Source organism: Ambystoma mexicanum, chromosome 5p (genome assembly GCF_040938575.1).
Source record: "Ambystoma mexicanum isolate Mex_15411 chromosome 5p, UKY_AmexF1_1, whole genome shotgun sequence".
NCBI classification, from domain to species: domain Eukaryota; kingdom Metazoa; phylum Chordata; class Amphibia; order Caudata; family Ambystomatidae; genus Ambystoma; species Ambystoma mexicanum.
Window position 1 is genome coordinate 49,551,793 of NC_090930.1, and position 23,647 is coordinate 49,575,439.

Consider the following 23,647-nt stretch of genomic DNA (forward strand, 5'->3'; position numbering starts at 1 on the left):
TGGTCAATTGCCTGACTTTGCCTGACCTGATATTGGGACACATCAGATAAACGGCCCTGGTGTTAGTCCGTTGTCTTTTGTGTTGTGCGAAAGTGTTCGTGTGGAAAAAGGGGGGGAACTGTTTTAGAATATCCTACGTGTTAGGATGGGGAAAAGGTATTGAAAGAAGGTGGATACCGCGTCTCACCCATCGGTGTCCCACTCCCACTCCCCAAGGACTACCCATCCAGATGGTCCTCCCTCACTGGTCCACCCCCAGGAACTGGATCCAATAGCGATGGCCGTTTCCTGACCACCTGTATGACATATGGGGCAACACCTTCAGGTTTCTCACATAGTCTATGCAAAACCTCCAGGAGTGGTCAGGTTTTGTGACCAATACTGGGGAGGGCCATGGGCTTGAAGAGGGTTCGATAACATTCACTCTTAACATTTTATTTAATTCCTCAACCATTATCTGTTTACGGGCTTCCGGGAGTCTATATGTTTTCAGATGAAACACTTTTTCCTTGGGTGTTCTAATGTAGTGATAAGTGGCTTCCACTCTTCCTGGTTTCGCCGAGAATGCATCGGGAAATGTTATGATTACATTGTTTAAATCTTCTTGTTGTTGATTAGATAGCTCTTGAGGAATTAATTCAAAGTTATCTATTTCTTCTGGTACCAAACAGGATAGTATTGTGGCATTCGTGGCATAAGGGTTTTCCATCCACTCTTTTAAGAGATTTACATGGTATAGATGGGTCTTTCGTTTCCTGTCAGGTTGTGCTACCTTATAAGTACAGGTTCCTGTTCATTTCAATATGTCATATGGCCCATGTCACTTAGATTAAAGTTTGTTTTCCGAGGTAGGCAAGAGGACCAATACTTCTTAGGTTTACTTTTTTGTCATAGGTGGATCTTTGTTTTGTTTGGACTTTTTCCATAAGAGTATAGACTAGATTGCGAACAAGTTTCATATGCTCTCGCAATCTGGTAGTGGTTTGCGAAAGGGGAATGGGTGCCTTTTCTCTTTCTTCCCAGGTCTCCCAGAGCATGTCCAGGACATCTCTAGGTTCTATACCATAAAGTATTTCAAAAGGAGAGAATCCAGTGGATTCCTGAGGAGTCTTTCTTACTGCAAACAGTACCGAGGGGATCAAACAGTCCCAGTCCTTCCCGTCCTTATCTACCAACTTTCTTAGAATAATTTTGAGGGTTTTGTTGAATCTTTCTACCAATCCGTCTGTTTGGGGATGGTAAACTGAAGTTTGTAAGGTGGTGATATGCAGCAGCTCCTTTACTTCACCCATGAGCTTGCTCATGAAATTGGATCCTTGATCCATCAGGATTTCTTTAGGAAAGCCAACCCTGGAAAAATATGGTAATAGGTGTTTTAAAATCTGCTGGTTGGTGTTGTTCTGCATAGGGAATGCCTCGAGGTATCTGGTCGCCTAGTCGACAATCACAAGGACATATTTGTTACCCAGTCTACAAATTTCCAAAGATCCAATGATTTCCATCCCAATCCTTGAGAACTTCTAGTATAGGTAAAGGATTCAAAGGGGCAGGCAAGGGGATGTGAGTACTGCTTTTCTGACGTATTTCACATGTCTAAATAACATTTTTTATATCAGCATGGATACCTGGCCAGTAAAACTTCCCACTGATGTATGCCTTGGTCTTAGATTGTCCTAAGTGTCCCCTTGTCAGATGAGAATATGCAATCTCTAGTACGATTTTCTGGTGGGTTTTGGAAATTACCAACTGAGTTTTACTTAGGGCTTCTGTGAATGTTTCTTTTCTATACAGCAATCCTTGCTTTAAGAAGATAAAAGGACTTCCCTTCTCTACTCACTCCCTTTCGGTAATTGCTTGTAAGAAAGCCTCAGCAAGGGCTGGATCATTTTGCTGGGCGAATGCTAGGTCGTGAAAAATTGTAAGTTCTTCTTCCATTTTCTCTTGAGTGGTAGATGGTTCATCAGCTTCCCCAAAGTATAAGGTACTTCTCTACGTATCTTCTGGTTTATTCTCTTTAAAATTAGGAAATAGAGCCCTTTCAAGAATTCCTTGTGCAATTTTGTCCTCATGATGTATTTCAAATGGAACTTCACCATGGTTCTGTAAGAGAACATTTATGTTTCCCCGGAAGACAGGAACTATGATGCCTGCTAGAACATCCAGGCCAAACTTCCAAGTTAGGACAGATTTTGGGGCTAATCTTATATAACACCCAGGCGCTGGTATCTAGACTAAGTCTGTAGGAATCATTCCTCTTTTCCCTGGAGGTATAGGAGCATCTCTGTTGCTACAGATATCAACGCCTATTGATTCTTTTGTGTCAATAGAGGGGTCTGAGGCGCTATGACTAAGCTTCTGGAATCCTACGGTTCCCCAATTTGTTTCAATTGAGTCACATACCACTTCTCATATCACAAGTAAGGAAGGCATGGTGTCAACAGTAAGACAGACACAAGTGACCACAGTTCAAGGGTGTTAATTGACCTTCAAAAGGGTTTGAAAAATGCCTATCTAATCCTAAATCTACAGATGGGAGCAAACTATGACCATCAAATAAAAATAACACAGTCATCCTAGTGTCTGTCAAAATAAAGGGGCCTATACTAATAAACCTATTGCCACTTGCTACCTCTAAATACAAATAGTATGGGGAAATAAGGTTTTGAAAAAGAAAGAAGTGTTCACAAAATAATGTGTCAGGATGTTCAGACCATTGGCCTCCCTTCCCCACGTTTTCAGCACGGGACAAGGCAGCACACTTGAGTTTATCACAGTCTCTGGCTACTCTAGCACGAGGATACTGTTCAAGACATAAGCATCAGGTCCTTCTGTGGCCAATTCTCTTTTCCTTTCAAAGTCTCTTCATTCAGAGGGCATGCTGCGACAAACAAACAATACTTTTTTTCATTCTTTAGGTCATCATAAGGACTCAAGTTCTTAGGCAATTTACTATTCACCTTGGATTTCCCTCAGCCAGGCTCAGATCCTTTCACCACAATGTTCGTGAACTATTTATGCATCTATTCTTCGAAGGCTATTCTTTCTCGGGTGACTCACGGTTCACCCGTAACACCCACAGTCGGGCTCAGATCTCGGATCTCCCTCAGCCGGCCTCAGATCTCGGATCCCCCTCAGTCGGGCTCAGATTCCGTTTAACACAATGTTCATAACTTTATGCAAACTTGCTTTAACCAAATGCTTTTTAGACTGATCTCCCTCTGCCGGGTTTGGACCAACTTTTTTATGCTTTCATCAACTATCGAAGACTTTCGTATTTGCACAAGTTTTTGTTTGACCCGTTGCAGGACCAGTTCGATTTCACAATTCTTTATCACTCTTCACATTTGCCACCTTTCAGCTGGATACCTAACAGAGGGTTTTCGAATGAGCACCACGTGGTGCCCGACCGCTCTGTTCATGGTATCGTATCTTGGCTTTAAAGTTCAATCACTCATCTGCTGATTAATTGTGTTCGTATTGCTTGCCACATATGCTTTGTACAGTGTTGTCTCTCTTTTCATTATACAATGTTGCCACTTGCAACCTTGACTTCAACACAGACTGGTCTGGTATCAGTTTCCCCAACTCATCGGCTGTGCTGACTTCACTGGCACTGCTTTGTTGTGGGAGCCAAGGACAGTACCACAACGGCACACGATTCTCCCCACCTTGCCTATCGATGAGGGAGAGTCCCACGTACCACCGACACACCATGCAGCATCCTTCAGCTTCGATTCCCGGTCTTAAGTTTCCTATTCTGGAAGGTTCCTGAAAGTAACAGTCTCTTGTTGAAAAGGTCAAGGGCACTTACCTCCTTGCAAGCCTCTTCGGTCTTGCCATCTTTCACCATGTATTAAACTGCCATCTTGGAACGGCTGCTTCCTCATGTGCTTTGCCTTGGTCAGAGTGTGCTTTCATGCTATGCCTTTCATCTCTGGGGAGAAGTGGGATGGAGGTCAGGTGTGTGTAATGGTCAGGGATTGCCTGACCCTACCTGACCATTGTATTGGGACATGCCGGGTATACAGCTCAGGTGTAAGTCTGTTTTCTCTCACAGTGGGCTGTCCGTGAGAAAGTGTTTGTGTTGGGAAAAGGGTCCCACTTCCACTCCCTGAGGACCCCTCACCCAGGTGATCCTCCTGCACTGGTCCACCCTCAGGAACCCGATCCAAAAGCGATGGCCGTGTCCTGGCCACCTGGATGACAGATCCCCAGGGACTAGTGGGTGAGACACTTTCAGGTTTCTCACAAGGCGCACATATACATAGACAATACCCGTGAGGCAACGACAAGGAATAATGTTAATAGTAGCAGACATGGTTGAGAGGGAAACCAAAGTAAAGAAGGCGATGGTTGAATGGCGGGGAGCCAATTGTGGGCCATTAGATGAAGGGTCCTCACATGTGCGCACCAGATGAGTCCTGAAAGACTGCACATATAACTTTCGGGCGGTTTCCCACTGATTACATATTGGTCTGTTGTTCTTCGGTGTCGCTGGCCCAAGCAACAGCCTTCAGCCATTGATCAGTGGTTGGTACAGTGGGCTTTGACCAGTGTAACAACAAACATTGCATCGCAAGTAACAAGCATACATTTACCAGCTTTCGTTCCCCGCCACCTCATCAAAGACATGAAAGAGGTATTGCATGGGGGCGGCATCTAACCTGACACCAGTCATATCAGCCAGTATAGTTCAAACATCCTTCCAGTAATCATCTAGCTTAGAGCAAGCCCACACCATGGGAAAGTACCCAGCATCTTCCACCCCACACCTAGGGCAACATCCTGTAGTTGCTTGGGAAAAGAGTTTCATTCTCGTCGGAGTACAGTGGTATCTGTGCAGGACTTTGTAATTGTATCAGGCGAAACCAGGAGTTAAAGGAGACCTCTCCGGTTTGTGCGCTCATGCCCCCCCCAGGTTTCATCTGATATATCAAGATGCATGTCTATCGCCCATTTAGATCACAGCTTGGCTAAGGGAATCAACATTCGGCCTTAAATATACTGTACAGAGAGGAAACCACACCCCAGGAACCATACTCCTCCATAATATTCCCAAATAAAGAGTCATTCTCAGACTCTACTGGGAAACTCTCCCATTGACTTCGTATACTTCTAATATATTGAAGCCAATGGAAAGACTTATATTGCGTAAGTGCAGGAATGTTAGCAGCAGAAATAAAATTCCCATTCAGAAACATGTTTCCCAGTTTACTAAATCCATTCTGAGTCCAATTCCGTTCAGTAACCACATCTACCCTGCGAAAAGCCGGGTCACAATACCATAGCGGGAAGTTACCATGAAGTTATGCTTGATTTATGTCCTTATTATTTTTATGAGTTATTTCTATGTACTTGTAAGCTTTGAATAAATAGCCGTAAAGAGCTGATTATCTTTTAAGAGTGCGTGGCTGTGAGTTATTGTGTCTGTCTGTTCATGGTTCAAAGTATTTGCTCTATAATTGCATTGATGATTTATTGTTGTTTCGTGCACTTTTCGGGGAAGAGCAATACATTTTTGGCGTCACAAACAGGATGTACGTGATGAGTGGTTCCATGCATCTAAGAATCTGTTGAAACGTAGATAGAATTTGGTTGTCGTTTAAGTGAAGTCTTTGAATAGTGAAGTTTTTTTTCCCTCCTTTCTCGTTGTTGTAAGTGTTTGAGTGCCTGTGGGAGTGATTGCAGTGTGGAGAAGAAAATATATAGATTCAACGAGGTTTTGCTTTGCTTGAGATAATGAGTAGTTTGTTCAAGAAGAAGAACGTTACCGCTGGTGGTGCCTGTCCTGATGTTGTTATTCCAGGTTGGACTAAGAGTCCGTATGATAAATTGGCTCAAGCGTGGGCATGTGGTGCCGGATTAAGTGAAACTTGGGATCAAGAATTGGGGGATGCCGATCCAGCTGATGTAATTGCATGCTTGCAACAAGTTCCAGTAGAATGTGGTAAAGAACGTGCTGCGTTAGGCAGGCGAGGTTGGGTTCTTTTGCATGCTTATAGGAAAATACATCAGATGAAGGTGGACATGAAATATTAGGTTTTGCGATTAGAAAGAGAGCTAGCTGCAGAACGGCCGAATGCGTTAATGCAGCAGATTCAAATGAAACTATTTAAAGATAAGGCGGACACATATCAGGTGGTGGCCGAGAGGGCAGCAGTCAGAGTAGCTCGATATAAGTATAGGAAAAGATGGGGAGGGGTCAACAAAAGAAAGGTGGCAACTGTAATCGCTACCGCTGGCGTAGACTGGGATCCAGACAAAGGGGATGGTGATATTTTTGACTCGACCAGTCTAGAAAGTAGTTCCGCAGAAGAGTCTGACCCCAAACCAGAGGCGAAACAGAAAACAGTGGCGGCGAAGCCTGTTAGAAGGCGGCAAGCCGGACCACACCCGGAGAATCCTGGTGGTGGTATGGTGGATTTAACCACTTTTGAAGATTACACACAACAGGAGGTTGGGGAAATTATTACCTGTTTGAGGCAAAAATCAGGGGAAGCTTTATTGACATGGATGGTGAGATTGCTAGATGGGGGTGCTGCTGGGTTGTTGGTAGATTCTACTGATTCGCCGTGTTTTTTACCCGTGTCAATTGACACCAATGTACAGGAGGTCTTAAGAACGGGACCGCCCCCTGACGCAAATGGTCAAGATACACAGGTGTCTTTGTTGCACCTGGTAGCCCAAGCATGTAACCGTAAATACCCTATTACCACAGATTGGCCCAGTGAAGAAACGAAGTGGTATACGTTGAGAGAAGCAATTCAAAAAGTCAGAGAGCATGCTATGAAAGAGGCGATTCACATAGATGCTCCTGATCACATGGGAGCTGTGCCGCTCTCAGTTTCAACTCGAAACATGGTGATTAGAACTGCGCCACCCGCATACAAAAGTATCATTATGACTTTGCTCATAGGCATGACGGGCAAGGCTACCGATGAGGTAGCAGATGCCATTCGGCAACTTGCAGATTTGGGAGAGTGGGATAAGAGCGATAACAAGCCACGGGAGAGAGAGGGGCGTAGTGAGAGGAGAACTGAAGGCAGGCGGCAAGATAGCAGAGACTCCCGAGTGTCCCAAAAAGATATGTTTTTGGCTTTGTTAAAAGATGGTGTGCCACATGAAGAAATTGATGGCATTGAAACCAGAGTAATGTATGAACTATACAAAAAACGAGGACTTGCAGCCAAAGAGCGCTATAAACAGGTTAAGAAACAAGTAGTCACCATGTCACAGGGGGATGCCTCACCTTCTGCTCCCCCTTCGGAAGAACCAGACGAAGAGTCTATGGGGACACCTTCCCCGTACCAGCCGACATACGCTGATTTGAGAAAGGTGCGGAGTGCGATGCTAGAAGCGGAGTCGAGTCACACTCATTCGAAGTTTGACTAGGGCTTCGGCCAAGCTCCGGCAGCGTCTGCCCGCATAAAAGGGGATAGGTGGCCTCATGTTGATGTTAAGATTTTTTGGGGGCCAGGAAATACACAAGGGGTGCGAGCATTGATAGACACCGGGGCTGAGGTCTCTTTGATTCATGGTAATCCGACACGATTTAAAGCCAAACAGTTTACGATTACAGGTTTAGGGGGAAAGGAGACCCCTGCAGTGCAAACACGAGTGGAGATGAAAATAGGCAATTTAAAGAGGCAGAGATACCAAGTGTTGATTGTCCCGATACCTGAATACATAATTGGCTTTGACATTTTGGAAGGGGTAACCTTGGGACTTGGCGGTAAAACGTACCAGTTTGGGGAGAGTGCATTGATTTGTACACCCATTACTGTAGATACATTGAAGATGCCCCCAGTGCAAGTGCCAGTGGCAACCAAGCGGGTAGCTATGAAACAATACCGCATTCCTGGGGGGCACAAGGAAATCTCAGACACCATTAAAGAGTATGTGGAGGCGGGTGTATTACGCCCTATTACCACCTCATGGAACAATCCGCTCTGGCCTATCAAAAAGGGAGATGGGGGAAGGCCACCAGGGGGCGCACAGGCAATGGCAGCCTGAGCGTACTCCCACTGAGGCCAGGCAGATTTGGAGGATTGAGCCCCCCGAACCTCCCCCAGGTGAACTTAACGGGGCGACTCGGCATTGTGACCCCCCCAAGCGCCCCAGGCTCAAAAGAGCGATCTTCGGGAGCCTCGTGGTGCCTGAGTACGGGCCCCGACACACGCGAGAAGAGAAGGAAGACGAGGCCTGGGCAACCGCGGCTCCAGAGGAGCGGAGACGTTTCACCACGGCCGCGAGGAAACACTGGGTGCGCCGCTCCTGCTCCTCGACCGGCCCCCTGCACCCGGAGCAGCCCCCAGCGGACCGAGAGCACAGACCAAGAGCGCGAGGCGAGCCCCAGCCCCCCCCTCCCCCGCCCGGGCTGGAACACACCACCCAGAGGCCATAGGGGAGTAGGGGTTAGGGGGACTGGAGCAGTGGGGCCCCCACTTATTGAGACGGGTCGTTCCTAGGCCCTGAACAGTCCTGAAAAAGTCAAGGCGGGCCGCACCACAGAGAGCCCAACACCCCGGCACAGGATCGGAGGTGCCAATCCCAGCGGAAGAATAGGAGTGGGAGGCGCGAACAGGCCGCTCTCGGGAGTGGAGGGATCTGCCTGTACTGGGTGAAGACGGCGAAGCGGAGTGACCGGACCCTCTGACCAGGGGGAGACCCGGCCACATCGGTCCATTCCCTCCCCCACGGAAGACATTGAGGAAGGCAGCCACGGAGCGCTGCCCCCCCTGGGCCAGGCCAGATAGATCCGGTGGCCTGCCCCGTCGGGAACCCCGGCTGCCATGGTGAGACTGGAAGGGGTGTGAGGCCCCCGCCCGGCGACGGCGGGGCGTGTGCCCACCCAACACCGTTACGCCCTCGCAGCTGCAGAGTCACATTAGGGGCATGTGGGGAGAGACCCGGCCCCGGTCCCCCCTGACCCCCCTCTCTTCTTCACTGCCCCCCCCTGTGGGAAGACTACCGGCTGTTCCCGGAGGGGCCTATGGACCGCGGTGGTCCCGACAGAGGGGGACTCGGGTGACCAGATGAACTGGCGGCAAACACTACAGGAATTTCGCTTTCAGGAGGCCGCGAGTAAAAGCAAAGGCATGACCCTTAGGAGCGAGATGGCCCAGCCAGAGGGCCCGGCGCCCTCCAAAGCAGCAATGGAAAAGGGTTTCGCCTCGATCCTGCAGGAGATCAGGGACATGCGTTTGGATATTGCTCAGAAACTCAAAAAAATTGACCAGAGGGTGGACAAGGTCGAGGACAGATTACTACAGGTGGAGACCAACTAATCCTCGGCCGTGTCCCACGAACTACAAACAGACATGCGGCTAGCAGCCGGAGAAGAGAGACGAGGAGCGGGCCAGGCAGATGGACGACTTTGAAAATAGGGAACGGAGGAACAACCTCAGGATCTTTGGGGTCCCGGAATCGGACGGTGAAACGGAGAGAGACATCACCCGCACAGTGAGAGACATCATCACCCTCCTGTTTGCGGAAGAGATGACGACGGAACTCACATTTGACAGAGTGCACAGGGCGGGGGGCAGAGCAGGGGGCCCCCGGTCGATCCTGGTCCGGTTCCACTACTACTCCGAGAAAACAAAAGTGCTGGAGGAGGCCAGAAAAGCCCGGGAGATCACTTACAATAATGCCCAGATCTCGATTTACCAGGATCTCTCTGCCTACACGTTGGCCAAACGTAGAATGTGCCGCCCCCTAACGCAACTGCTTAAGGAGAAAGCGGTGCGATACAGATGGGGGTACCCCTTCTTCCTGACCTTTCAATATATGGGCCAGAGGTCGACTCTGATTGCAGAAGACGACATAAGAGGAGCCATCCAAGACTACATAGCGGACTCGAACCCCCGGAGGGGCCCATCGGGTCCGGAGACGGGCAGACCAAGTGGCCCCGGCCCATCGGGAGACAGGAGAAGGAAAACAAGTGCAAGGAAATTCAGGAAATTGAATACACCGTCGCCAGCGAAAGATGGGGAGTGGAACAACTCTGAGGACTGAGGACGAGGGCGACCCGTCAGGATCTGGAATGGTGTAGTGGTGTCTCGGAAGTTCTACCACTCACAGCATCCCCATGAACAGCAAGTATAAGGGGGGAAGGGGGGGACAATGCGACAAGGGGGAAGGGGGGGCTCAAGGCCATGAGCTTTACACAAATGGCCTGGCCGAGGTGGGCAGGCTGGTGGTTCGGCCATAGCCAGCGATGGCAGAACTAATTGGCTGGACGCCGGGGAGGGGGGAGGGGGGACCCACGAATGTTGGGGTTGTTCAGTTTTGGACAGGGATTGGGGGGCAGTTGGGGAATAGTTTCAGGCCCACCCAGGGGGGCGGGGAGGGAGGAGGGGGGAGCACCAGTTACAACCACAGGAGCACGCAGAAAAGGGTAGTGAAGGTATGTCGACAAGGAGAGAAGCGATTCTTGAAAATGGCTGAAAGTCTGCCGGCCCTGGGAGTGGGCTCTCTCAATGTACGGGGCCTAAACACCCCCACAAAGAGGTCCCTGGTATGTAGGGAATTCAGGAGGGCCAGCCTTGACCTCCTTTTCTTACAAGAGACTCACTGGGCACGAGGGAAAGAACCCAAGATGTGGGGGGGAGGAATAGGGGAGGTTTTTTACGCGTCCCACAAGGCCAAAAAGAGAGGGGTGGCCATCCTCCTGGCGAGGAATGTTGGCTTCGAAAAAGCTGAAATACTGAAAGACCCTGAAGGCCGGTACTTGTTGGTACGAGGGACCCTGCAGGGAGCCCCACTCACCCTGGCAGTGATATACGGTCCAAATAAGGGCCAAGCCCAGTTCTGGGAGGAGGTGGGGGAGAAACTCAAGCTCTTTGTCCGGGGTTGGTGGGTGGTGCGGGGAGATTTCAACATGGTCATGGACCCAACCCAGGACAGGAAACACGTTGGCCCTCAGTTATCCAGGTCAACGGATGAGATCATGGCCCGAATCTTCCAAAGGGTTAATTCAGAGCTGGGCCTGGTGGACATGATCCCGACCCCTAGGACGGGAGCCCCCTCCTTCACATATTATTGTACCATCCACTCTTCTTTTTCCAGAATAGATTACATGTTAGTGGACGAGACCCTGAACCCATTCGTTACCGGCCACAGGGTCGACCCCGTCCCCTGGTCAGACCACGATTTGGTCCGAACCACCATTGCAAGGGGCTGGCTAAGCGACCGCAGAGGTAGATGCAAATGCAACGACTCCCTGTTGAAGTACGACGGCCGCGCTCAGGAGGTGCTAGAGGCCATAACAGAATTTTTCGAATTCAATGTCAATGGGGAGGTAGGTCCGCACACCCTATGGGACGCCTTCAAGGCAACTCTAAGGGGCCTCCTTATCAAAATGGGAGCCCAAAATAAAAGAGTAAGGAATGCCCAGGAGAAATCCCTGAGGGAGAAAATAGCTCAACTCCAGCCAAGGGGCCCTCCAGCAGGTCCCTTGGATCAAGATCATCTCACCACTCTGACCGATTATAGGCTCCAGTTAAAAGATCTCCTCCTGTACAAAACGGAACGAAGTCTCCAACTAGTTAAGCAGAGATACTACGAAAAGGGGGATAAAGTGGATAGGATCCTGGCCTGGAAATTGAGGGATGTACAGAGAGATAGGATGGTAAAGGCAGTGAGGAACGAGGAGGGGACCATGGGCCACGACACTACCCACATAGGAGAGCCCTTCCGCAGATATTATGAAAAACTTTACTCATCAGAATACAATGGGCGGGACGAGGAGATAGAAGGGTTCCTGAACTCAATACAAATACCGGTCCTGACCGGGGAGATGGCGGCGGGTTTAGAGGGCCCGGTGACCGAGGACGAGGTGGAACATGCAATTAGCAGAATGAAGGTGGGCACTTCCCCGGGAGAGGATGGCTTCACAGTCTATTTTTATAAAAGGTTTCGCTCAACCCTAGCCCCACACTTAGTGAAGGTCTTCAAAGCGGTACTAGAAGGGGGGACCCTTCCGGACTCCATGATGGAGGCCATAATCGTTGTGCTGCCCAAGGAAGGTAAGGACCCCACGGAGTGCTCCTCCTACTGCCCGATATCCCTGCTAAACATCGATGTTAAGGTTCTTGCCAAGGTAATTGGGAGGCGGATGGAGAAGATACTACCGAAACTGATCCACGGGGACCAGGTAGGGTTTATAAGGGGTAGGCAGGGCTCAGACATCCGTAAAACCATAGATTTGATCCACCATGCCCAGGAGTCGGACCTTGACGCGAGTGTCCTCTCCCTGGACTCGGAAAAGGCGTTCGATAGGGTCGAATGGAGATATATGGAACTCCTCCTCCAGAAAATGGGTTTTGGCGCACACATCAGGGGATGGGTGGCTGCACTATATAGAGCTCCGAAAGCAAGGGTACAAGTAAATGGCAGGTTGTTGGATCCCTTCCCCCTTTCACGGGGCACAATACAGGGATGCCCACTGTCCCCCTTGATATATGTCCTTACAATGGAACCCCTGGCCATAGCAATTAGATCACACCCGGATATCAAAGGGGTTAAGAAGGGCGAAGTGGAATTTAAGCTTTCCCTGTTCGCCGATGACATCTTGGCTTACCTGGTGGACCCCGGCTCCTCCCTCCCCCCTTTCTGTCCCTAGTGGACACATTCGGGCACTTCTCGGGGCTGAAGATTAACGCATCCAAATCTGTTCTACTCCCCATGAGAACAAGGGACCCGGGCCTAGACCCCATGGGTACACTTCATGGGATAACAGTGGGAAAGGTCTCTATCCGTTACCTGGGCGTCCTCCTCACTAGGGATTTATCCAAACTAGCCCCAACCAACTATGACCCCGTCTTGGCAGGAATTACCGCGGACCTCAGGAGGTGGGGCTCAATGATTTTGTCCTGGTATGGCCGCATGACGGCAGTGAAGATGAACGTGCTGCCGCGTCTGCTGTATCTCTTCACCTCTCTCCCAAACAACATCCCCAACCACACTTTTAGGACTCTACAGAATGCAGTCCGCGAGTTTATTTGGCAGGGCAGGACCCCGAGGACCGCAAAGGCGGTCCTGACCCTACCGAGAGAAGAGGGTGGGTTTGGCTTGCCTGACTTCCAACTTTATTTCCGCGCCGCCCAACTGCGCGTCCTCCTGCAGCACATGAGGGAGGGGATGGGCACTTATTGGTCCTACTTGGAGGATATGGATGCTCACCCTCTCAAAGTTCGAGACCTCCTCTGGGCCCCACGCAGGTTTATCCCGAATAGACTCAAAACCCACCCCACCCTGGGAGTTCTCTGGGCAATCTTGGAGGGAGGGCCCCCAGACATCGCACTAACGTCGTGGTCATCTACGATGTCCTCACTCTGGGGACACCCCCTCATATTGGGTAACAGGGGGTTCAGCAAGGCACAGGCCTGGTCCGACTCGGGTCTGGAATGGGCGGGGCAGTTGTTCCGGGAGGGGGAATTCCTACCATATGAGGATCTGAGGGATGCCATTGGGCAGGGGTCCCTCTCCATATTCAAATATCTCCGCTTAAAGGGCATCCTTTGCGACCAGTCATGGGGCGGGAACCTGAAGAGGCAGCTAACCCCCTTTGAGAAATTACTTGACACAGCAACCTCTAGGAAGGGAGCGGTCTCCGGGATGTACAAAATCTTTAACACTGCAAATTTAGTCGAAAGGCGGGGTTTCTGCACATTCTGGAATGACCTGGCAGGTGAGGTGATCTCGGAGGGCGCCTGGTCGCGGATATTCAGAATAGCTTTTCACGGGAACTTATTCATAGCAGACGTGGAACACAACTTCAAGATTTTGCAGGGGTGGCACAGAGACCCTGTGAAATTATCAAAAATGTTTACGGGAGTGTCCCCTATGTGTCCGAGGGGGTGTGGTCAGACTGGCTCGAGGGGCCACATGTGGTGGCATTGCCCAAAAGTGCAGGCGTACTGGGAAAAGGTCAGGGGCTGGATGGCTGAGGTCACCGAGGAATTGCTTCCCCAGAACCCTCTGACGGTGTTGTTGGGTCTCCCCCCGGAGGCCTCGGATGTTTACAGGTACCCCAGAATGTGGGAAACAATGCTGAGGGCGGGAAGGGTGGCACTGGCGCAGAAATGGAAGAGCCCGGAGACCCCCTCAAAGGAGGACTGGCTAAAGAAGTTAAAAAATATGTTCTTAATGGACAAGCTAACGGCAATGGTGAACAATTACTCTGGCTCATTCCTTGAAAACTGGTATGGGGTGCAGTAGTCCTGGGGATGGGACGTGCACTGATGCCCGGTGTAGACCCAGGTGGGGCCCAGTGGGACAAGACGGGGAGGTACCAAAGACATAATGGGCGCCCACGGCCCGGGGGTAGGCGGTTGAGTCACAGCCATAAAAGATTGTCGACGTTCACATTCATTACCAAGCACTGGACACAAAAGAAAAGTCCAAGTCTCCCAACATTACGGTTCAGGTTTAATTAAGCGGTTAGGGGGGTGGGGGTGCATTGGGGTGGGGGGAGGAAGGGAGAGAGGGGCGGGGTTTGTTGGGCCGGCAATATGTACAGCTCTTGAACATGTATGGAGCCCGTTTGTTATATTTACAAAAATGCTAATAAAACCAAAGTTTAAAAAAAAAAGGAGATGGGTCGTGGAGGATGACGGTGGAGTTGAATAAACATACTCCTCCCTTAGTGCCCGCAGTCCCAGATGCTATTACTTTGATTGAAAATGTCCAGAAGTTCGAGGGGACTTGGTATGCAGTGATCGATTTAGCCAATGCATTTTTCTCCGTGCCAATTGCTGACGAGTGTCAAGAACAGTTTGCATTTTCGTGGGGTGGACGTCAGTACACTTTCACGAGACTACCCATGGGGTACATGCACAGTCCGACTATTTGTCACCGGCTGGTGGCAGAGCATTTAGACAAGATACCGTGTCAGCCTGACATACAGATCTCTCATTAGATTGATGATATTTTGATCCAGGGCAAGGATGAGCACAGCAGGCAAAGTCAGCTAGATGTCCTTATGGAAGGATTGAAAAAGGAAGGGTGGGAGATTAATCCGAGTAAAATTCAAGGTCCAGCTGAAACAGTGATATTCCTAGGGATTCAGTCTCATCATGGGCATCGAGAAATGGTGCCAAAGGCTCGACAGAAAATACTTGAATTCACCACTCCAACGAACAAAAAGCAAGCTCAGCAGTTTATAGGACTGTTTGGGTTTTGGAGACAGCACATTCCACATTTAGGGCAGATATTGGGAGCCCTCTACAGGGTAACACAAAAGAAATATGAGTTTCAGTGGGGGAAGAGCAGCAGAAAGCCTTTGAGATGGCGAAAGACACAGTGCAGCAGGTGCTTGATTTATGGCACTTGAAGGAAGGCAAAGTGGAATTAAATGTGTCTGTGCAAGACAATTATGCTAACTGGAGTGTGTGGCAGAGACAAGACAGGAAACGTGTGCCATTAGGGTTTTGGAGTCGTAAGTTGCCAGATGCTGGTAACTCATATACTCCGTTTGAGAAGCAATTGCTGGCATGTTATTGGGCTCTTGTTGATACTGAGCAAATGACGTTGGGTCATGATGTATTCATGAGACCTGAAATACCAATCATGCAGTGGGTATTGAGCTCTCCTAAAACGCATCGTATAGGACATGCTCAAGAAGCCAGCATAATTAAGTGGAAATGGTATATTCAAGACAGAGCCAAATCAGGAAAGGGTGGAGTGGCAAAATTACATGAGCAAGTAGCCAACATACCGCCCTCAGATTACATACCACCAGAAGTGCCAGAAAAACGTGAGTCTCCCGTGAAATGGGGAGTATCTTACAGTGATTTGACCGTGGAACAAACAGAGCATGCTTGGTTCACGGATGGTTCCGCCCGATACGTGGGAACTGAGCGATACTGGAAAGCAGTGTCATACAATCCCAAAATCAAAAAGATGTTGACAACGACAGGGAAAGGAAAAAGCAGTCAGTTCGCAGAACTTTACGCAGTTTACCAAGCATTGAAACAAGAGACCCCTGGTCGATGTCATGTGTACACAGATTCATGGTCAGTGGCGAATGGATTGGCAGTGTGGTTGCCAACTTGGCAAAAGAATGGATGGAAGATTCATTCAAAAGAGTTGTGGGGAAAGGAACTGTGGCAGGATATTGCAGAAATGTTGTTACAAAGTGAAGTCACTGTATATCATGTGGACGCGCATTGTGCCACAGATTCATTAGAACGTTGGTTTAATTCTGTTACAGATGAACACACCCAGATTTCCTCAGTGGATGCAGAGGCTCTGCAGGACGATATGGAGAGTTTGGCCAAATGGGCCCATCAGAAATGTGGGGACCTTGGAGAAAAGGCTACTTTCAGGTGGGCACAAGCTCGACGCATCGGTCTTCCTTTAGAAATAGTGAAAACAATCATTTTGCAGTGTCCTGTGTGCCAACACCAATTGCATGGACCTATACCTCAGATTGTTCGAGGCACATTGAAAAGAGGAAAATTACCAGGTCAAATTTGGCAGATTGATTATATCGGTCCTATTCCAAACAGCAGAGGTTGTCAGTATGCATGCACTATTGTGGATACATACTCGGGATATTTGATGGTTTTGCCGTGCAAACGTGCAACCCAATTGAACACCATCAGATCATATTACATTATGGAGTGCCTTTGCAGATTCAAAGTGACAATGGGTCACATTTCAAAGGCAAATTAATCAAAGAATGTTGTCAAGAAAAAAGCATTCAGTGGATCTACCAGGTGCCCTGCCATTCAGCTGGGGCAGGGCTAATTGAACGCATGAATGGGTTACTGAAAGAACAGTTGCGCAAATCTGGAGATGGCAGTTTGGCAGGCTGGCGGGATCGTGTGTTTGATGCGATGCAAGTGTTAAACAATAGGCCTGTGTATGAACATGAAACTCCGGTGATGCGATTAATGACTCCTAATTTACAGGTTCAACCCAGATTCAACCCATTTTAGTCAGAGAAACACTGTTATACTGGGAAACTACACCAGGTTCTTTAGCCCCCTATCGAGCAACTCCAGAATCAACACAGGTAGACTTGCATTCCAATGAAGAAATCAGATTAGACCCAAGAGGAATAGTTGTAATTGAAACAGGGATTGGAGTACAGAGTCCCCCAGAGCATATGGGATGGATTGCCCCTAGATCTGGCCTAGCATTGAAGGGAGTTCAAGTGTTGGGAGGAGTAATTGATGCTGATTACCAAGGCGAGATTAAAGTCATCCTAATGAATAGTGGGGATCAATTGTTATTAATCCACAAGGGTGATCGAGTGGCCCAATTGATAGTCATTCCCATTAAGTTGTCCATGATTAAGAAAGGGGAGCCTCCTACAGTGTTAACTACCCGTGGGGATCGCGGTTTTGGCTCTTCAGACAGTATGGTACCGGGTGCAAAGGTGTGTATAGAAAAGCCAAATGGCCCACCTGTGCCAGCAGATGTCATTGCATCAGGCAAAGATCAAGTGGTTTTAGTTATGGAGCTGGTAGAAAGAAATGGCAATATGTAACCGCAGACAAATGTTACCTGAGAGAGTGATGTGCAACAATGATATCTCTTTTCTGGGTTTGCTTTGTAGATCCTGGGTCTGGTTGGTGTAAATGTGGCACTAAATGGACTCCATTTGGGCGAATTAAGCAATCTACTGTTACCAACGACAAATGCCACATCTGTGCCAGTGATCAAGGGGATACAGATAGTGATGAATAATGTTGTCCCCAAGCAGCCCTATGCCAGTGCCGACAAACCCGCCAGACCGAAGACATGGATTTGTGAAATGCGACAAACACATCAGGAGCAAGTGAAAACAACCATGATGCCCGCCGTGCCAGAGTCGATTGTAGGAAGGAGGAAACAGTCTCCTATGATTACGCAAGAAGAGAATATGTGAATATATCTGGCACAGAAAGTACTGAATATATCACACTTTTGTCTTACTGATGTGCCCAATACTGAAGCTTTATTGACTACCTATTCAGCAGCGGTGCCGACGCCTGTTCCGGTTTTAAAGCATATCTTCGGCATCACACATAATGATTCTTTAGTTCAAGACTCAGACATTAGATAATCTTTTTCAGTTTACAAATATTGTCGGTTCTGCCAAGAGACTGACAAAAAATGGAGAAATTTGACACGGGTTATTACGTACAATATAACTCAAGATGATGTGTGTTACATTATGACGTGCAAAGCACAAGAAATTGGTAAATGCCGACAAATAGAGTTGACCAACCAGTACAAGCATACTCTGTTCAAGAGGCGACTATGTTCGCAGATGTCACGCAAATGCACCAGTGTAAATAACACTATGGGCCTCATTATGACCCAGGTGCTAAGTTTTTAAGCCTGCGGCGCCGTTAAACACCTAGCACCTAATTACGAGGTCCCTTTGGGGGACCCGACCTTAACGGCTGGTTTTACCAGCCGTTAAAGTAGGGACCCGCAAAGGGACCTTGGAGCTAATTACGGTACCGCAATTTGCGGTACCGTAATTAGTGCCTTCCCCATTCCCATTGAGCCCTCTGGGGCAAAAATGGGAATGGGGAAGGGCCATGGTGGCATGGGGAATTACCGCCCCACCAACCTCCAGAATGGGGTGGTAATTCCCCATTCCGCCATGGCGGACTGCGGCCTGGACCATGGTGCTAATAGCTGTGTCTTGCAATCATACAGTGATAACTGCTAGTCATTTAAATCATGTGAAACTTCCAACAGGATGGCTCTCTTCATGTGGTAACATTACATATACTTATATTCCAGCTAACATTTCTGGAGGTCCATGTGCGTTGACTCGATTAGGACTAATGATGTTTCCTTTACACTCAGCGATAACTCGAGGTAAAAGGTGCACTTTTGAATCTGTAGGCCTATCTCCTGACTGTGATTCACATGTACATTTGCTATCAGAAGCTGAGGTTCTAGCATTAACCGTTTCATTAGTGGGTGTTTGGGGTTTAGCTGCTGGAGGTTACAAATCTTTGATGAAATTAGCATGTTTAGTAGTTAAAAGTCTTAATCATACTTCGCAGGCTTTAGAAGAGTTACTCCTTGATAGTCAAGTTATTAGAAAAGCAACTTTGCAGAACAGAGCTGCTGTTGATTACCTATTGCTAAAGCATAATTTAGGGTGTAATGCCTTTGAAGGTATGTGTTGTTTCAATTTAAGTGACCACTCACGATCTATTGAAAGTCATATTCGACGTTTGAGGGATCTCATTTCTCAAGTGTCTCAAGATTGTAACAGAAATTGGTGGGATTGGTTATTTTCATGGATACCTGATATTGGGGGTACACTACGTTATATTTTTGCTTGCATTTTTATTATACTGTCTATTATAATTGCTTGTTGTTGCATTCAATGTATTTCTAATTTAGTATTAACATTTCGTAGGTTTCAGAGACCGGTTCCTGTGCCACCTGGATACGGAAGATAAATATCCAAAGGGTGGAATTATTATGCTTGATTTATGGTTGATCCAAAATGGCGCGGGTGCGCAATGCATTCTGGGAGCGCTCGGAGCCATGTTGGATATTTACTTCATACCGCAGTGAAAGGCTGCACACATTTTGCTGAGTGTTAGATTCACAGTGCTGAGACAAACATGCTTTTCCAAACCTGGTATGCGGTCAAGGCCATTTCCGCTGGGAAAGCTAACGTTGTTATGGCTTGCTACTGTTCTCCGTGGAGCGTGTTTTTAGAGAAGGGAGGCACTGCGTTCCTTGAGGGGAGCTCTCGATTGACCCAGCTGGCAACCGACGGCTGTTCCTCAACTGCGCAAGTGCAATTTCCAGAATGTTCGAGAATTAACTCCCCTTTGTGGAGTATGTATATAGGCGGAAACCCGGAAGGGATCAGGTGAGACTTCAGCCAGAGAAGGACACTTACGTCCGGCCTTCCTGTGAGCTGTGGTGCTCTTGGCCTGGCTGTTCCCGGGGTCTTCCAGCCGCTTCTGGACGAGGTGAGGAATTCTGTTACGCTCACGGTGATGTATTTCTTTTTGACTTCTTGACTTCTTCTGTGATTTATGTCCTTATTATTTTTATGAGTTATTTCTATGTACTTGTAAGCTTTGAATAAATAGCCGTAAAGAGCTGATTATCTTCTAAGAGTGCGTGGCTGTGAGTTATTGTGTCTGTCTGTTCATGGTTCAAAGTATTTGCTCTATAATTGCATTGATGATTTATGGTTGTTTCGTGCACTTTTCGGGGAAGAGCAATACACATGATATGGGTGAGTGACTCCCAACAGCCTGCACACTCTGTGCCAGGCCAGGGAAGTGACGTTAGCAGGATCAAAAGGGCAAGGATCTATAAGTGCAGTGGGGAAACCACTAACGACCAGTCTCGGACTGGGACAAGAAACTGGCCCGGGCACCTAAATAAAAGTGGCCCAACACTCGCCTCAAAAAAGTGGCCCTCTAACCATCATCCGTGAATCGCGCCAATTCACGACTTGCAACTTATGGAGGGTTAATGGTGTTTGTGGCATGTTATGGCATGGCAAATGAACTGGATGCATGCATGTTATTTCTCCTGGCCAGTGGCCTGGACATTGAATTATGGTCTGACGTCTCAGAAAAAATAGTAGCCAAAAAGAAAGCTGAATTTTTATTAAATTACGAAACACACAAAGGGGCATGTAGCAACACTTACATATATAGCAAAGCAATTCCTGATGCATGCACACATATGAGACATTTGTGTAATCATTCCACCCTTCACCCCAGTGTGTGCTCTGCCACAGGGCCTTTGAGAGTGGTGTAATCAAGGTTTTCTTTTGCACCGGCACACATTAAGCCTGGATGCAAATTCACAATAACACAACTTAGCTAGATTGAAAGACGAGAGTGATTTATACTCTAACTCTAATTTGGGTGTGGAGGAATAGGATAGGAGTTCTGCCTGGTCACTGCTGCTTATAGCCTGGACTGGAGCCTAAGGTGGCCCCTGGGGGTGTCAAAGCTGTGCATAATAAAGGCAGCCAATGTGGCTGAAGTATGCTGAACAGGACCTCCTTACATTACACGGCATTGAAGATTTGCAATTACTAGTGGTTACGTACCCACAGCGATGGGCTTGTCTGGCTGGCTGTTGGTACCTCTGCTAAAGCCTAGCTGGAGTGGATACTTGAACAGCGACCTGCCTGCAACAACAAACAAAGTAAAGATGACAAAAACATATGGGTATCATATAAATACAGTGCAGGACTCGTAACAAAGATATGATGAGCACTACCTGGATATCAAGCATCACCCAATAACTAGGGGCTAAACCATAGTCAGTCTGTCACAAAAAAAGGAGTAGAGCATCCAGGACCATACAAGCTCTGCACTAGCAGCACTAGTAGCCGGGCAAATAAATGATATCTTCCCCGGTGGTAACTGGCAACTAGCAAATGGTGGGAAATCTACCATAGGCACGGCAATCAGCATGCCGTGCTGAATAACCACAACCAGAGATGGAAGCGTAATAAAAATCATTGCTATGCCGTACCACTAGTGCTTTGAATTTGTACAGTGTTCCTTTACTTCAAAGGCTCAAGAAGAAACACGTCCGAGGTGCTCTCTCTTTCTCCCAAGCCAGTTATAGAATCAACTCAGGCCGGACATTCAAGCACTGCCAGTTTCCCAAGTCACAGCTTGTCAGACACATATAGCGTCTGTGGCTCTGCAGGTGGTTAAGGTGCCGAGGTTGCAAACTTTTATCAGTGGCACTATGGCAGAGGCTTTCATATGCATGATGGCACAATTCCAACTCAAAGAGCTTGCAAAGCACCGCAAATCTGTAATAGTTAAAGTGAGCAACCCAAAGCACCCATGTAAAGATTGTTCATGTTTAAATTACTTTCTATATTGTAAAATAACCTTATAACAGAATGTCTTAGAAACACTTTACCTATTTCAGTCTAGTCATAAAACACCTTAACACAGTCTGATTTAAAGTAATAATGACGTGTCAGGTACGAGGCATGGAAGTGGAGAATGGGGGCCAGGTCGGGGTACACTTGGGCTTGATTTGCAAGCACGCATGCACTCTCCACCAAAACACGTTTAAATGGGGGCATCATCAGAAATGCGGGGGGCCAGCTGACATTTTTACTTTTCAACCCAATTACCTTTTTATCCAACACACAATGAATTGTGTACAGGGACTGGGACATTAACATTGTTGCTGCCTGACCCAGCAAAATGCTCTGGTACACGGCGGCTTTCCGTATTCCGAAGAAAGAAACAGTGCTGGGGTTTGAATATGTGATCTTCCCTTACATACAGATCTCTGCAGCAGAGGCTCAACCGTCAGCGCCACAAACGATCATGTTCCCCAAAACATGCAGTATTTGAATGACCATCTGGCCGCATAGGGATGTTTACAGCACGGGGTACATAGAAAGTACTGTTATTTACCTGCTGCAGTGCTTTCTATCGACAACAGGCGGCAAATACGCCATGTCATACGAATCCTAATTAGGGTCGTATTTTAAGAATAGAAAGCTTTTAAAATACACGTGTTTGCCCTAGGAAGCTCATCGAGGTGAAGGGTGACCAAAACAGGAGGGTGATCAGAGTATGTTCCAGGCAGTATTCCCGCTCTGACAACCCCACCCAGAAGTGCATCAGAGTCAAGCCAGAGGTCTATGCGGGAGAAAGAGTCGTGCACCGAGGAAGAGTACGAGTAAGTGCTATCCCCAGGGTTGAGGACCCTCCAAACATCAACCGAACATAAATCAGCCATTCTGTCTCGTACCGTCTGTGGCTGACCTAGTCAGCACCCGACGGGACCGGACAGACCTGTCGAGGTTCACCCCACAATATGGGTACCAAGGGATAGAGGGCTAGCACATCATCAAGCTCAACGTAAAATGCCGGATTGTCAATATTGAGGACATATACATTCAGCAATACCACCTCCCTTCCTTCCAGCACCCTATGGACCAAAACATAACGTGTGTGAAAGGTAGCAAATTCTGGAGCAGGATCTTTACCCCCATGGATTGTGTAGAATATGTGGTGTAAAACCTGTTTCTGCCCCAGTTTCTGGCAAACCCTTTGTTTCCAGCAGCCAAAGTGTGGGTCTCCTGTAAGAATAACAGCTTGACTTTGTGGCGCTACATTTAGAGCACGAGCTGCTGCCATTTAACTGGGTTCCCAAGACCCTGCACATTCCAACTCATACATGCAAGCTCACCCACCATCCCACAATAGCATAAGTATGCTCACCCACCATCCCACAATAGCATAAGTATGCTCACCCACCAGCCCACAATAGCATATGTATGCTCACCCACCAGCCCACAATAGCATAAGTATGCTCACCCACCATCCCACAATAGCATAAGTATGCTCACCCACCAGCCCACAATAGCATAAGTATGCTCACCCACCATCCCACAATAGCATAAGTATGCTCACCCACCAGCCCACAATAGCATAAGTATGCTCACCCACCAGCCCACAATAGCATAAGTATGCTCACCCACCAGCCCACAATAGCATAAGTATGCTCACCCACCAGCCCACAATAGCATAAGTATGCTCACCCACCATCCCACAATAGCATATATATGCTCACCCACCAGCCCACAATAACATATGTATGCTCACCCACCATCCCACAATAGCATAAGTATGCTCACCCACCATCCCACAATAGCATAAGTATG